Source organism: Arachis ipaensis, chromosome B07, assembly GCF_000816755.2.
Source record: "Arachis ipaensis cultivar K30076 chromosome B07, Araip1.1, whole genome shotgun sequence".
NCBI classification, from domain to species: Eukaryota; Viridiplantae; Streptophyta; class Magnoliopsida; order Fabales; family Fabaceae; genus Arachis; species Arachis ipaensis.
In genome coordinates this window covers 46187865-46205090 of record NC_029791.2, presented here as the reverse complement: position 1 = coordinate 46205090, position 17226 = coordinate 46187865, and the positions used below count along the sequence as shown (strand labels likewise).

Sequence of the window (17226 nt, the reverse complement as noted above, 5' to 3'; positions counted from 1 at the left end):
TATCAGACTTCGTATACAAATAACTTACAAATAATATAAACATACATATCATTACAACTCATATCCCTCTTACAAGGACATAAGTTACTGGCGATTCTTTGTCTGCTTTGTGGGGGTTTTGAGTTTAATTTTTGGCAGTGTTTTGAAATTTTTGTGGCGGTTTAAAACCTCCACAAAAACTGAATTTCCAAAAAAAAATTTACATCAAACTGAACTGTTGCAAACAATTTAAAATTGTACCTAAACATATTTGAAAGCTATAAACTACTATTATTGATTGAAAAAATTACATCAATCAAGCTAAAGATTATTTAACTTTAAAGAAATTGGTAATTAGTATGGAATGAACAGAAATTTAAAGAAATTACATCAATCAAATTGGTATGAAATGAACAACTTAGATCAATTAAATTTATAAATTTTATATGATCTGCCAATATATAAAATGATATCAGATAGTAACCCACCACTGCAACAAGAAATGCGGCCTTAAGATTGCCACAGGCTTCACAGTAAGCTCTATTTGTCAGGAAAGGGAACTATCTGCTCAGGTAAGAAACAAATAATATCAATAAGCAAAAAATAAGCATTAACTTCAAGTAAAACCTATACAAAATACAAATATGGTAAAAAAATATGCTTCTGTAAAAGATAGAATCCTCGTTCTTCTGAGAAACCTTTCATAAGTTGTTCTACGCCATCCTAAGGATCCTTTCTCCTATAATAACTCTTCAGCATAAAAATGTAAAACAAATTATTGTAACTTGTTTCAAACAAATTGATTTCATAAGGAAATCTACTAGATGGCTTTAATTGCTAGAGTTACATGCCATGACTAGTGACCTTTGCATGAATAAGGGGGCTTATCTCTACATTTCATCATTGACAAAATGCCATTTTCAAAGAATCATGAGCAATGAATTTTATATAGTTATCACTGTAAAATATTAGCAAGGCCTCACCTATTCCACTTTCCACTAGCACCAGCAGAATATCCCAGGATATTGCCAACTGCTATCCATGAACAAAATATAGCATTTACTACATTGTGTTTATTAGGACCAAATAATAGGAAAATTATTATATCATGACGTTTCGTCAATATCAAGAAGGTATTTAATACAAGATGAAAATAAAAAATCCACATTGTGATTGTTGAGAACGTGAACAAAGAAAGCATGTAAAATAAGCAAGTTCTACCTGAAAGGTCAGCCAAAAGTGTCCGAGCTGGTCCCTACAAATTAAAATTTGAAAACATAAAATGAAAACTTACTTTCTTTCATCAATATAAAGATAACAGAAAGAAGCACATTCTAATTCTTTGACCTTACCTGCACAGTGTTGTTGGCAAGATCCAGCATCCAGAACCCAAAAATAAATACAAGAGTAGCTCTTGTTTGGGTAACTTTAAATGTGCTAGAATTTCAAAAATATAAAATTTATTAGTATTTAAGTAGGTTAATAGACGTGAAATTTTAAAAGCAGAAGTGTGGTAAAACTAAAGAGTAAACAAGAATAAATAGATGACAAGGAAAACCTACAATACTCACTTGTATCTCCGAATAAATATCCAATGGTCTACAGAAAATCTAATTAATATCACCAACATTAAAAGACATAATTTAGCTAATGTGAAATTAAGTGTCAAAGTAACCCAGATGTAAACAATAAGGACCACTGATGCTTACAGCCAAGGAAATCATAAGGGATCCTGCCAGAATGAATGGACCCTGTTATTTGCATGTTTAAATCAATCTAATAATGAATCATAAATTTGTCCAGACCAACACCCATATTCCATAGATAGATATATGTTATAAAATTAATAAACATTCAGTGAAAAGGCATTGATGCTTGAATATAATTTAATGGAGCAATAGAAAAAAAATAGGCATGAGAAGAAATTTAAAGAAAATTAATATAAAAATTAAAAATAAAGCAAGACTATATCACCTATCACAAGGCCAGTAATAGGATCACAAAGCCAGATAAATAAAGAAAATGCATATCCTATACCCAACGTCTGCACCAAAAATGAGTATACAGTTAATTGGAAAGCTGAATATAATTCTATAAAGACATACATTAAATATTGACAGGAAATTAGTTAATACCAAAAGCATATATTAAAAAAAGGATAATCGCCCAAAACAAGTCAAGCAGAAAACCATGCAAGCAGATACACCTCTTATGCAACTAAAATAATTAAATAATAGAAATACTCCTCTGAGGCCAATTGCAATTGATCCGATTAGAGCTCAAGAGAATCTGCGCTCAACGGCTTGTGAAGTGACAAATTTGAAATACCACTTCTGTGGCGATTGGTGAATGCCAAATAGTGTCGAACAAAGTTTCTGTGGACAGATAACCATTCTGTTCATAAAATTCACATAAAATGTGCAAAAATAGTAATCTGGAATCATTGAAATCATAGAAGCAAGTGAGAAAGTATTCGTATGAATCTGAACTAGGTACAAATTGGAGTTAATAGAGATCTCAAATTCAATTCATCTTTCTCACAAACATGGAGATTGTCTGAAAAAATTCTAAACGGAAGTGAGTGAGAAATTTAAGTCTCGAACTAAAAAAGAATAAATTAGGAAGAAATTCTCACCGCAATGACTTGGAACATAAGAATCAATTTCACGAGATCTGATAGCTTCGAACGCAGCTTCAATCGAAGCTTCCAGAGACTCCCGCTCACACGCCTTCCAGATCTCCTCAGCTAGTGTCACCGCGTCCCCGCCAAAACCACGCTCTGAGTCCTTCAAGCCATCGGAGAAAAAGCAGAACCAGCAAAAGAACCCATCGTGGAAGATGACACAGAAGCAGAAGATCTAAGCATTACCTTAACGATCTGAATGCAATCATCACTGACTTCGAACGAAGGAGACAATGACGGCAACACCGGCAAGAAGATGAATGGCGGTGGTGGTGGCAGTGGCGGTGGCAATGACATTGAGATTCTAGGGTTTCAGAGAGATCTCACTCTCCCTCGTCCTCTCTCTCGAAGCCCTGTTTTGAAGTTTTATTTTTTTTTTTGTTGGTATGGGCTGAGTGAATTAATAATTGGTTGGATTTGATTTTTTTTATAATTAATTGGATTGGGAGTATTATAACAGTAATAGTTTTTGTTAATTATTTAAGGAGGTTTTATAATTTTCCATAAATAAAATATATTATGGAGGTTTTTAGTAAATCCCATTAAAAAACTATCACAAACAAATAAAAATTTTGTAGTGAGAAGGAATTTCTTAAAATCTTCGTCCATCCTTATAAGAAAAGCTGTAGAAAGTGAGAACAACTTCCTTGCAGGTTCTCAGTAGAGGGTTTAAGAATTTACGTATAAAGAAAAGAATTGATTTCAATTACAGCGATTATCACTCGTCTTATGAATCTATTCAAAAAATTAACAACTAATTATCCAAAATTCAAAGTTCACTTCTTTAATTATATGAATTTCAAAACTCAATTAATATTCTATAACATAATCAAGTACGGCCTCTGCCTTAACATATAATCAAATCAAATTACAGCCTTCAGTCCAATTCAAGTCAAATAATAGCCTCCAGCCCAAACTAAATCAATCACGGCCTCCGACCCAATTAAAATCAATCACAGCTTATGACACAAATCAAATTAACTCACCATCAAAACTCAATCTCAAAATATAATCAATTATTGACATCATACAGTACAAAGGAAATACAATCAGAGGACAACTACAGCAAGTACCACATCAAGAACAACCCTCAACGTCACCACCGATAGCATAAGAGATCTCTCAGTTGTTTAAGTACAGACAAAACAATATAAGAAATATACAAGTAGAGAGAATATATACAACAATTAGATCAAATAGCATATAGTGTAACTAATCAAGAAGGAAAATGAAGTATAAGATGCACACTAAAACAATACACACAAATGCACATGATGCATGTCTGCCCTATGGCCAATGAGCTCATCTGTCGGTTATACAGCGAAACCTGACACATCTGGTAGCTAACCTGGATATGAAACACCACAACACAGAGTAAGTGGGATTAAATCGCGATCCTTGTATCTTACCTGGTTAACCCGGAGTAAGTGGGACAAACCTCAATCCTTGCATCTTACCCAGACTGGTGCTTTGACTCTCAACTCGAAGAAAATGGGACAAAGCACAATCCTTGCATCTTACCCGGTGTCTAAAATCTCAACTCGGAGCAAGTGGGACACTCGGAGAAAGTGGGACAAACCACAACCCTTGAATCTTACCCGGTGTCTAAAATCTCAACTTGGAACAAGTGGGACAAAATCACAATCCTTGTATCTTACCCAGGTGTCTCAAACCTTTACCCAGGGTAAGTGGGATAAAGCAACAATCCTTGCATCTTACCTAGGGGTCTCAACTCTCAACCTGGAGCAAGTGGGACAAAAGTTTGACCTTTGCATCTTTCCTAGGAAAATACACTTTATCACATCCCGAAGTAAGTGTAACAATGTCACTGTATCTATCCAGCGAGTTTAAATAACAATCGGGAGCAAGTGAGACAAACTCCAATCCTTGTGTCTACCTGAGAGGCTCAATCCTTAACCCAGAGCAAGTGGAACAATGCCACTGCATCTACCCAGATAGGTGTCATTCTCAACTAGGAGTAAGTGGGACGAATTACTCCTTGCATCTATCGCGAGAGGTATCTCTCAATCAAACTCAATTTCACCAAATCAAAAATCTTAAATTTAACTTCAATAACTCATCCTTCAATTCCATTTGAAATTCCTCAAAAGCATAACTCTCATATTTGAATTAATCACATGAAACTCACTTTTAACTTCTTTCTCGAGTTTAATAACTTCTCAAGATACACACAAATCACATCTCTTTATCTATCAAATTCAAATACTGTAAATCCACCAATACTGCTTAAAATATAATTCTTTAATCAAACTAAAAAATAATCCTTTTCTTAATAAATTGAAACTCAAAACAAAATTCTTTTCTTAATAAGTCAAACTCAAAACACGATTCTTTTCTCAAATGAATCAAACTCAACATAATTCTCTTCTTGATAAATCAAATTCAAAATGGTATAATTCTTTTCTTAATAAATCAAACTCAAAAAATAATAATTTTTTAATAAATAAAAGTTCAAAACATAATTCATTTTTTCTTAATAAATCGAAATCAAATCATATCATTCTTGACTCCAAACTTTTCTAAATAACACTTCAAACCAAATCTCCAATTTTTATAAAAATTTTGGCAGCATCTCCTCTAAAAGTCAGACTTTTTCACCCTTCAAGGGTCCCAACCAACTCAAACTAAACATCTCCCACTCATTCAAATCACTTCCAATAAACCATTATCACAACAACAATAACTCAACTCAAGGAAATCAACAAAATCCAAAATTCAACCAAACAACCCAGTAAATCATAATTTAAACCAACTTTCACATAATCAATTAAGAATCACACTTTTCAGCCACCTCAACCAATCAATAACTCAATCGAGCAAATAATTTCATTCATCCAAAATAATTCACTTCAATCCATAAGACTTACATAATCATAAAAATATATTTTTTTTTTCATTAATATCGACTTGTAACAATTCTTGAAAGTAAAATAAGTTTAAGAAAAACAGCCCTAACTCGATTAACCACAATTTGCATAATTAAACGCATTAAATTCCTTTTTTCCTCGGCTCGCAACAGCGGCAACCACAACCACAACTCTAAACCACTTCGCAACAACAACAACAACAACTCTAATCGCGACATGCAATAACCATAACTCGACCCTACGTTACCAAAACCTCAAAATCTTTAACCAAACATAACTGAATATTTATACGCTGGGGCGAGGGTTTTGGAACAGAGATAACTACTGTAACAAAAGGAGAAACATGGAAACGGATTGGAAATAACTCCCGTGGCAGTTTCGGTGATGACAAACAAACCTCAGTGCCAACTGTAGCAAAAACGCCATTAAACACAATATCCTTAGAAATTGGAAGAACAGAAACCAGAACAAGAACATCCTTACCAGCAGTGTTTCCTGGTGCCAACAGAGCTTCGACAACGATGACAGGAGCTCTGGCAATGACAACGACAAGAAGACGTGACAGCGATTAAAGTAGCAGCGGCGGCAACGAGACAACGCGTCCTGCTTCTCCTTCACGCATCTCTCTCCTTGGTTCTCTCTCTCTCTCTCTCTCGAATGTGTCTCTTCCTCCTTCTCTCAGAGATAGCAACGATAGCGATCGTGGCTTTGACGACCGCACCCAAGTGCGACAGCAGCAACGCGACGTCCTTCTCTCCCTGGCTCGTTCTCACTCCTCCGCGAAGCTCCCTCCCTCACGCGCGTCTCTCCCTCGCGGTTCTACTCTCCCCATGACAACATGACTTGGCGACAGTGGCAGTGATGCCCACCGGCGCTGTTGGTGCACGAAAATTAACTCTGCACAACTGAACCAGCAAGTGCACTGGGTCGTCCATGTAATACCTGAGGTGAGTCAGGATCGATCCCACGGAGATTGTTATTTTGAATCAAGCTATGGACACCTTGTAGATCTTAGTCAGGCGATTAGAAAAGATAGTTTGTTGAGATAAATGCATGAAATAGAAATAGGGATGAAATTACTTAATTTGAGTGAAAACAGTGATAAGAGAACGGTTGAGGCTTCAGAGATGCTTCATTCTTCTGGATCAATCTTTCTTACTGTCTTTCTCCAACTGTGAGTGATTTCTTCCATGGCAGGCTGTAAGTGATCAACGCCAGTTTAATGGCCGCCAATCTTCTTCCCTTAGGCCGAACGCCAGGTTTAGTGTGCACCCAACCTGAATAAGGGTGAAACTCCTACAGTTCATCCCCTTGATCATCCTACTCAAACCGCCATAGACAAGGTCGAATATTCTGGATCAGAGAATGTTGTGCCTTTGGTTCTAGCCTCTACCACAAAGACCCTGATCTCCCTATACCTTGGCTGAACTTGTGTCTCGAGAAGTTCCTAACGAAGTCGTGGATTAGTTGTCTAAGAGATGTATAATCAAGCTGGTGGTTCAGCAATCTCCTGTTACAGACTCACACTGAATCCATGTAGACTGGATATGAGTATCACGAATCATCTCATTCATAAGGTTGAAGAGCGAAGATACATCTCAAAATAGAGTCATACACGAATTGAATAGAACAGTAGTACTTTTATTAATCTATGAAAATCAGCAGAGCTCCTAACCTTAACCTCAAGAGGTTAGTGACTCATACTATACATAATAGTGTTAAAAAATAATTGGGGAGGTAGACGATCCTAAACATGGTTGATCTTCTCCTATATATACTAAGCTGAAAACTAAGGATTACAGAAATAAGATAAACTAAGTTGATAGTACGAAAATCTACTTCTAGGGCTCACTTGTGAGTGTTTGGGCTGAGTAAAGAGTGTCTCCACGTGCTAAGACTCCCTAGCGGCATTGAACGCTGGCTAGGGATCCCTTTTTGGGCATTGGACGTTGGTTACCCCCATGTGGGCGCTGGATGCCAGGACTGGGGCTAGTGGCTGGCTATGAACGCCAACTTTGGGCCTTCAATTCTGAAGCAAAGTATAAACTATTATTTATTTATGGAAAGCCCTGGATGTTAGCTTTCTATAGCCGTTGAGAGCATGCCATTTGGACTTCTGTAGCACCAGAAAACTCCTTCGAGTGCACGGAGGTCAGATCTTGACAGCATCTGCAATGCTTTCTCTGTCGCTAAATAAGACTTTTGCTCCAGCTCTTCAATTTCAGCTAGAAAATACCTGAAATTGTATAGAAATATAAAAACTCAAAGTAGAATCCAAAAATGTGAATTTTGCACTAAAACCTATGAAAATATAATAAAACTTAAATAAAACATAGTAAAAACTATATGAAAGTAATGCCAAAAAGCGTATAAAATATCCGCTCATCAGAACACCAAACTTAAACTGTTGCTTGTCCCCAAGCAACCAAAAATAAAATAGGATAAAAAGAAATACAAGGATGCAATAAATTTCAGAGTTCTCAATGAAGCTCAGTTTCAAATAGATGAGCGAGACTATTAACTTTTTGCCTCTGAATAGTTTTGGCATCTCAGTATCCATTGAAGCTCAAAATGATTGGCATCTTTAGGAAATCAGAATCCATATGATATTACCTAGTTAAGTTCTTTTTGATTCTTGAACATAGCTTTTAGAGTCTTGGCTGTGACCCTAAGCACTTTATTTTCCAGTATTACCATCAGATACATAAATTCCACAGACACTGTAACTGGGTGAACCCCTTAGGATTATGACTTAGCTTTGCTAGAGTCCCCAGTCAGTGGTGTCCAGGGTTCTTAAGCACACTATTTGCTTTGGACCACGACTTTAAATGCTCAGTCTCAAGTTTTTAACTTGACACCTTCATACCACAAGCATATAGTTAGGGAACCAGCTCAATTGAACTATTTAGGCAAAGATATTTCTTCTTTTAGGCCCTCCTAACCATTGATGTTCAAAGCCTTGGATTCTTTTGCCCTTGCCTTTTGGTTTAAAGGGTTATTGGCGCTCTTGCCTTTTGGTTTTAAGAGCTATTGCCTTTTTCTACTTTTTTTTATTTTTTTATTTTTTTTCTTTTTTTCTTACTTCAAGAATCAATTTTTGGATTTTTCAGATCATCAATAATATTTCACTTTTATCATCATTCTTTTAAGAGCCAACATTCTTTACTCCAATATAAAAAATGCACTGTTTAGTCATACATTCAGAAAACAAAAGCAATGCTACCACATCATATAATTGAACTACTCTTAATATATAACTCGAAATTCATGCATCTTACTTTTCTTTTTCAATTAAAAATTTTATTTTAAGCAAGGTGAGAGATTCATGGAATATTTCATAACTTTAAGACATAAAGACAGATGATCATGCACTAGAAATAGACAGTAAAACAAAATACATGGAAAACAAAAAGTTAAAATAAACAACAAGGGAGTAAAGGGAACGAATCTACCTTAGTGATGGCGGCTACTATTCCTTCTGGAAGATCCAATGGAGTGTTTGATTTCCTCTATATCGCGCCCCTGCCTCTGTTGTTCTTCCTTCATAACTCTTTATTCTTCTCTCATGGCCCTTTGATCTTCTCTTATGTCATGGAGGATGGTGGAGTGTTCTTGATATTCCATCCTCAGTTGACCCATGTTGGAGCTCAATTCTCCTAGAGAAATGTGCAATTGGTCTCAATAGCCTTGGGGAGGAAAATGCATCCTTTGAGGCATCTCAGGGATTTCTTGTTAAGACGGTTGCATAGGTTCCTATGCATGCTCTCTTACATGCTCCATCCTCTTCTTAGTGATGGGCATGTCCTCCTTAATAGGAATGTCTCCTTCTATGACAATTTCAGCTGAATTGTATAGATGACAGAAAAGGTGAGGGAATGATAACCTTGCTAAGGTGGAGGGCTTCTCAACTATCTTATACAACTCTTGAGGTATTACCTCATGTACCTCCACCTCACTTCTAATCATGATGCAGTGAATCATAATGGCTCTGTCAATGGTCACTTCTGATCGATTGCTAGTGGGAATGATAGAGCGTTGGATAAATTCCAACCATCCTCTAGCTACTGGCATGAGGTCAAGCATTCTCATTTGGATAGGCTTGCCTTGAGCATCCCTCTTCCATTGGGCTCCTTCCACACAAATGTCTGTGAGGACTTGGTCCAACCTTTGGTTAAAATTGACTCTCCTAGTGTAAGGATATGGGTCTGCTTGCATCAGTAGAAGATTGAGTGCCAACCTTACACTTTCCGGGCTAAAATCCAAGATACGCCCTCGAACTATAGTGTGAAAATTTTTGGGACTTGGGTTCACACTTGTATCATGGTGTTTAGTGACCCATGCATTGGCATAGAACTCTTGCACCATCAAGATCTCAACTTCTGGGATAGGATTAGTTAGAACTTCCCAACCTCTCCTCCGGATTTCTCTTCGGATCTCCAGGTACTCATTCTTTTTTAGCTTAAAGGGGACTTTAGGAATCACCTTTTTCTTTGCCACTACTTCATAGAAGTGGTCTTGATGAGCTTTGGTGATGAATCTGTCCATCTCCCAAGCTTCGGAGGTCGAAGTAACTACTTTCCCTTTTCTCTTCCTAGAGGATTCTCTAACCTTGGATGCCATGGGTGTAAATGGAAAGCAAAAATCAAGGCTTTTCCAATATCAAACTTAAAATCTTTGCTCGTCCTTGAGCAAAATAAGAAGAAAATAGTAGAAAAAGAAGGGAATAGAGGAGATGGAGGGAGATAGTGGGTTCGGCCAAGTGAGGCTAGTAGTGTATGAATGGTGTGTGATGGAGAGGTGGTATGAGGGGTTATTTAGAGGGGATGAGATGGAGTAGGGTTCGGTTATGGAAAGGGAATTGGGTGGGAAATTTTGAATTTGAAGTGGGTGGGGGTTGGTGGGAGTTATGATAGTTTTTGGAAGTGATATGGATGGGATTGGGTTAAGGTTTATAGGGAAGAGTGTGTGGGGAAGAGAGAAAGTAAGAGAGAGAATAAGTAGGGTAGGTGAGGAATCTGTGGGACCCATTGATCCTGAGGGGTCAGGGAATTCGAGTTCCTTTCCCCTTGTAGGCGTTGAACGCCCAGCTCTATGCTCCTGGCTGGCGTTCAAGGCCAGCTATATACCACTAAGTGGGCATTGAACACCCTTGAGGATGCTCCGGCCTAGCGTTCAACACCAGGTCTGTGCTTCTGTTTGGGCATTGAACCCCCAGGGTCTGCCCCCTGCCTGGCGTTCAACACCAGCTTCAGACTCCCTGGCTGGCGTTCAACGCCAGCAATGTGCTCTTCATGGGTGTTGAACGCCCACTCTAGCCTCCCTGGCTGGCATTCAATGCCAGCAGGATCTCTGCTCCAAGGTCTTCTGTTTCCAGGTCTTTCTGTTTCTGTTTCTATTTTAACTACAGCACATGATCATAAACTCAAAGAAAACATGAAAATTAAACTAATATAACTTAAATAAACTTAAAGAGAAATAAGAAAACATTAATTATTAATGGGTTTCCTCCCAACAAGCACTTCTTTAATGTCACTAGCTTGACGGTTAGCTCCTTACGGAGATGGATAGGGGCTCAGAATTTTGCCCCTTAGAGTGAACTTCTTGCCTATGCTCTCATGAATAAGTTTCACAAGTTCTAGAGATAGGATACTACACACAGTGTGTAGGATGAATGAATTATTTGTGAAGACAACTCTCATGCTAGGTCAGAGGCCTTTAGTGGGATTCTTCTTGTCCCTCCGGCCTTTAAGTACTTTCTTCTTAGTGCCTTTGTTCTGAGTGCTTGATAATGGCTGCCCAACAATAAACTTAGAATTGGTGTCTGGGGGCTCTATATAACTCTGCACAGTAAGAGAAGGTTGAAGGACTTCATGTTTATGAATGGTGCTTCCTTCAGCTGAGGTAGAATGAGGTTTATGAACCTTGAATACAAGACAATCCTCATTTAATTGCAAGACTAGTTCTCCTCTGTCTACATCAATCACAGCCTTGGCTGTAGCTAGGAAGAGTCTTTCAAGGATGATGGATTCATCCTCTTCCTCCCCAGTATACAGGAGTATGAAGTCAGCAGTGATGTAAAGGTCTTCGACCTTCACTAAGACATCCTCTACTAGTCCATAAGCCTTTTTCATAGACTTGTCTACCATCTCTAGAGAGATTCTTGCAGCTTGTACCTCAAAGATTCCTAGCCTCTCCATTATAGAGAGAGGCATGAGGATTATGCTTGACCCTAGGTCACACAGAGCCTTATCAAAGGTCATTGTACCTATGGTGCAAGGGATTAAGAAAGCGTCTAGGATCCGGCTTCTTCTATGGTAACTTATGCTGAACCAAGGCATTGAGCTCTTTGGTTAGCACTGGAGGTTCTTCCTCTAATGGCTCTGTGCCAAACAACTTGGCATTCAGCTTCATTAGAATTCCTAGGTATTGAGCAACTTGCTCTTCCCTAGTTTTCTATTCCTCATCAGAGGAAGAGTACTCTGCAGATTCTATGATCTTCAACCAAGCCTTCAAGGGAACTTCAATGGGCTCCTCATGAACCTTGGGTTCTAATAGTTCTTCAATAGGGAAGTTCTCAGTGGGCTGAGGGTTGCCAACTATCCCTATTATGGCATTCAACGCCAGAACTTGAGTTTCTTTGGGCGTTGAATGTTCAGCTTGAATACCTTCACTGGTGTTCAACGCCAGTTGTTTTGCCTTTGTGAGCATTGAACGCCCAGCTACTGCCCCATAGCTGGCATTCAACACCAGCTTCTCTGCCACTTTGGGAGTTGGACGCCCAGTAGAAGCTTCCTTACTGGCGTTCAACGCCATCTTAGGCATCAATTTGGGCGTTGAATACCCAGTAAGGTCTTTTTTACTGGTGTTCAATGCCAACTCACCTCTTTAAATTTGGCCTCAGCCTCTGTGGTGATGGCCTTGCACTCTTCTCTTGGGTTTACTTCAGTGTTACTAGAAAGAGTGTCAGGAGGAGTCTCAGGGATTCTCTTGCTCAGCTGACCAACTTGTACCTCCAGATTTTTGATGGAGGATCTTGTTTTAGTTATGAAACTATGAGTGGTCTTAGAGAGCTCAGAGACTATGGTTGCTAAGTCAGAAAGACTCTAATTAGAAGTCTCCATGTGCTGCTGAGAAGATGGGAATGGTGTTCTGTTGTTGAACCTACTCTGGGTTCTCCCACCTTGAGTATTATTGAAGCCTTGCTGAGGCTTCTATTGATCCTTCCATGAAAGGTTAGGATGATTCCTCTATGAAGGGTTGTAGGTGTTTCCATAGGGTTCTCCCATGTAATTCACCTCCTCTAATGAAGGTTGATCTGGATCATAAGCTTCTCCTTCATAGGAGACTTCTTGAATGCTGCCAGTTGCAGCTTGTGATCCAGTCAAATGCTGAGAGATCATATTGACCTGTTGGGTCAAGATCTTATTCTGAGCCAATATGGCATTCAGAGTATCAACTTCTAGGACTCTTTTCTTTTGAGCTACCCCATTATTCACAGGGTTTCTCTCAAAGTATACATGAATTGGTTATTTGCAACTATTTCAATGAGTTCCTGTGCCTCTGCAGGTGTTTTCTTCAAGTGAAGTGATCCACGAGCAGAATAATCCAAGGACATCTTAGATATCTCAGATAGGCCATCATAGAAAATTCCTAGGATAGACCCTTCTGGGAGCATGTCAGGAGGACATCTCCTGATCAGTTGCTTGTATCTTTCCAAGCTTCATAGAGGGATTCACCCTCTTTTTGTCTGAAGGTTTAAACTTTCACCCTGAGATTGCTCATCTTCTAAGGTGGAAAGAATTTGCCCAAGAAAGTATTGGCCAACTTTTCCCAAGAGTCCAGGCTTTCCTTAGGTTGAGAATCTAACCATATCTTAGCTCTGTCTTTGACAGCAAAAGGGAAAAGTATCAGTCTGTAGACCTCAGGATCCACTCCATTGGTCTTAACAATATCACAGATATGCAAAAATTCAGATAGGAACTGATGTGGATCTTCCAGTGGAAGTCCATGAAATTTACAATTCTGTTGTAAGAGAGAAACTAACTGCGGCTTTAGCTCAAAGTTATTAGCTCTAATGGCAGGTATAGAGATACTTCTGCCATAGAAGTTAGTAGTGGGTGTAGTGAAATCATCCAGAACCTTCCTTGCATCTCCTTCATTATTCGGTTCAGCTGCCATGTCTGTACTTTCAGTTTCTTGTACGAAAAGTTTTGTAAGATCTCTTCCGGAGTGTTGTGCTTTAACTTGTTGCAAACGCTTCCTTAGAGTCCTCTTAGGTTCAGGATCAAGATCAAAGAGAGGTTCTTTATCCCTGTTCCTGCTCATAAACAAGAAAAGGAAAACAAGAAAGAAGAATAATGGGAGCTCTATGTTCAGGAACAGAGGACTCCCTATGAGTTGTGAAGAAGAAAGAAGAATGAAGATAGAGGAAGGAGATGAAGAATTCGAAAATTAGAAGTAAAAAGAGAAACTAGAATTAAAATATTTTTGTTTTTATTTTATTTATTAATTGAATTCAAAAATTAAAAGCTAATTAACTAAAAAGACTTGAAAATTAAATGATGAATTTCGAAAAAGAAGATAGAGAATTAGAAGAGGAGTTTTCAAAAATAGGAGAGAAAAGAATTAGTTAGGAAGTTTTGAAAAAGAAGAAAGATAAAACAAGTAACTAATTAAGAAAGATTTGAAAACAAGATAAGATAGAAGATTTGAAAAAAAAATTAATTTTGAAATTTTGAAAATTGAAATCAAAACAATATAAGATAAAGATTTTGAAAATGATTTGATTTTTTTAAAAGGTTTGATTTTGAAATTTAAAACTAAGATAAGATAAGATAATGATTTGAAATTTAATAAAAAGATAAGATAAGAAAAGATGAAGATTTGAAAAAGTTGTGAATTTTAAATTTTAAAAGAAAGATAAGATAAGATAGAATCAAATTAAAAGAAAAGATTTGAAATTTGAAATTAAGATAAGATAAGATTTTGATTTTGAAATTAAATGAAAGATAACAAAAGATAAGATAAAGATTTGAAATTTGATTTTTGAAATTAAGATAAGATAAGATTTTGATTTTGAAATTAAAATTTGAAATATTTTTTTTGAAATTTTCGAAAATTAAGGTAAAAAGATAGAAAACATGTTTTTTATTTTATTTTTTTGAATTAATGAAGAAAGAGAAAAACAACCAAAACACACAAAACTTAAAATTTTTAGAGCTAGAACACTTGGTTTTCGAAAATAAAAGAAAAACACCAAAGGACACCAAACTTAAAAAAGAACAACTAAAGATGATTTTCGAAAATTTAAAGCAAATAAAGAACAACTAAAGGACACCAAACTTAAAGATTGACACAAGGCTCAAACAAAAGACACTATTTTTGAAAAATTTTTGGAAAAAGAAACCAAGAAATTCGAAACTTTTACCAAGAACAAGAACTAAAGACTCAAACAAAAAGATAAAGATTAAAAAGAAAACAAAGATTTTTGAAAAAATTTTTGATTTTTTCAAAAAAGGGAAACAAAAGACTCAAACAAAATTAAAAAGTACCTAATCTAAGCAACAAAATAATGCGTTAGTTTGTCAAATCCGAACAATCCCCAGCAACGACGCCAAAAACTTGGTGCACGAAAATTAACTTCGCATAACTGAACCAGCAAGTGCACTGGGTCGTCCAAGTAATACCTGAGATGAGTCAGGGTCGATCCCACAGAGATTTGTAAGGTCCCACATTGGTTGGGGAAGGGGAACGAAGCATGCCTTATAAGGGTGTGGATACCTCTCCCTAGCATGACGCGTTTTGACGAGTGAGTGTGGGGGCTTCGGCTATCATCCCTATCGTCAAAGGCAAAACCATGAGGCCTTGTGTGCCAAAGCGGACAATATCGTGCTAGCGGGTGATCTGGGCTGTTACAGATGGTATCAGAGTTGGAGCCTGGATCGATGTGGCAGCAAGGGCACTGGGCTCCCTTAGGGAGGTGGATTGTAAAGTCCCACATCGGTTGGGGAGGGGAACAAAGCATGCCTTATAAGGTTGTCGATACCTCTCCCTAGCATGACGCGTTTTGACGAGTGAGTGTGGGGGCTTCGGCTATCATCCCTATCGTCAAAGGCAAAACCGTCAGGCCTTATGTGCCAAAGCGGACAATATCGTGCTAGCGGCTGATCTGGGCTGTTACAAGATTGTTGTTTTGAATCAAGCTTTGGACACCTTGTAGATCTTAGTCAGGTGATTAGAAAAGATAGTTTGTTGAGATAAACACATAAAACAGAAATAGGGATGAAATTACTTAATTTGAGTGAAAACAGTGATAAGAGAACGGTTGAGGCTTCAGAGATGCTTCATTCTTCTGGATCAACCTTTCTTACTTTCTTTCTCCAACTGTGAGTGAATCCTTCCATGGCAAGCTATAAGTGATCAACGCCGGTTTAATGGCCACCAATCTTTCTCCCTCAGGCCAAACACCAGGTCTAGTGTACACCCAACCTGAATGAGCGTGAAGCTCCTGCAGTTCATCCCTTTGATGATCCTACTCAAAACGCCATAGACAAGGTCAAATCTTCTGGATCAGAGAATGCTGCGCCTTTGGTTCTAGCCTCTACCACAAAAACCCTAATCTTCCCATACCTCGGCTGAACTGGTGTCTCGAGAAGTCCCCAACGAAGTCGTGGATTAGCCGTCTAAGAGATGTATAATCAAGCGGATCATCTCATTCATAAGGTTGAAGAGCGAAGATACATCTTAGAATAGAGTCACACATGAATTGAATAGAACAGTAGTACTTTTAATAATCCATGAAAATCAGCAGAGCTCCTAACCTTAATCTCAGGAGGTTAGTGACTCATACTGTGCATAATAGTACTCAAAAATATTGGGGGAGGAAGAAGATCCTAAACATGGTTGATAGTGCAAAAATCCACTTCTGGGGCCCACTTGGTGAGTATTTGGAAAATCCCGGTGGAGAGGACCATATGTGATTACAAGTGTGTCACCATATGGTTATGTGGAGCTTCAAGATATTGATTCTGACAAAAGGTTCATTGTTAATGGACAGAGAATCAAACATTATCTTGAAGGCAATGTTGAGCAAGAATGCTCAAAGCTGAAACTAAGTTAAAAGCTCAGTAATGTCCAGCTAAAGACAGTAAAGAAGCGCTTACTGGGGGGCAACCCAGCCATTATCAATAATTAGATGTTTGTAACAGTTAAATAAGTCTTTTTAATTTTGTTTTCCTTGTTAATTAATTTATTTTTCAGTAAAAAGTTTGGAAAATGGAGATTCAAGACATAAAGCAAAGAAATCACAGAGAAAAGGCGCTCACTGGCGTCAAAACGCCAGTAAAGGGGTAATCTGGGCGTTAAACGCCAGAATGGCTACCATTCTGGGCGTTTAACGCCAGTAAAGGTATCACTCTGGGCGTTTAACGCCAGAATTGGCAGCATCCTGGGCGTTCAGAAAAATGCCCAGTGAAGAAGGATTTCTGGCGTTTAACGCCAGGCAGGGTACCTGGCTAGGCATTAAACGCCCAAAATGGCCACCAGATGGGCGTTTAACGCTAGAACAGCTAAGGGGAGGTAATTTCGTTTTCAATTCAATTTTTTTTCAAACTTTCATGTTTTTATTTAAAATTTTTCGCATCAAATAGCACAAACATTCATTTTTCAAATTCCATT

At 37.9% G+C, this 17226-nt stretch overlaps 1 long non-coding RNA gene across 1 annotated transcript; it reads right to left on the bottom strand.

Annotated features, from left to right (window-relative positions):
* Positions 248-1053, bottom strand: LOC110264595. Its single transcript, XR_002350771.1, has 2 exons — positions 963-1053; positions 248-543 (listed from the first exon to the last, which is right to left on the bottom strand). It is a non-coding gene; the product is annotated as an uncharacterized LOC110264595 (long non-coding RNA).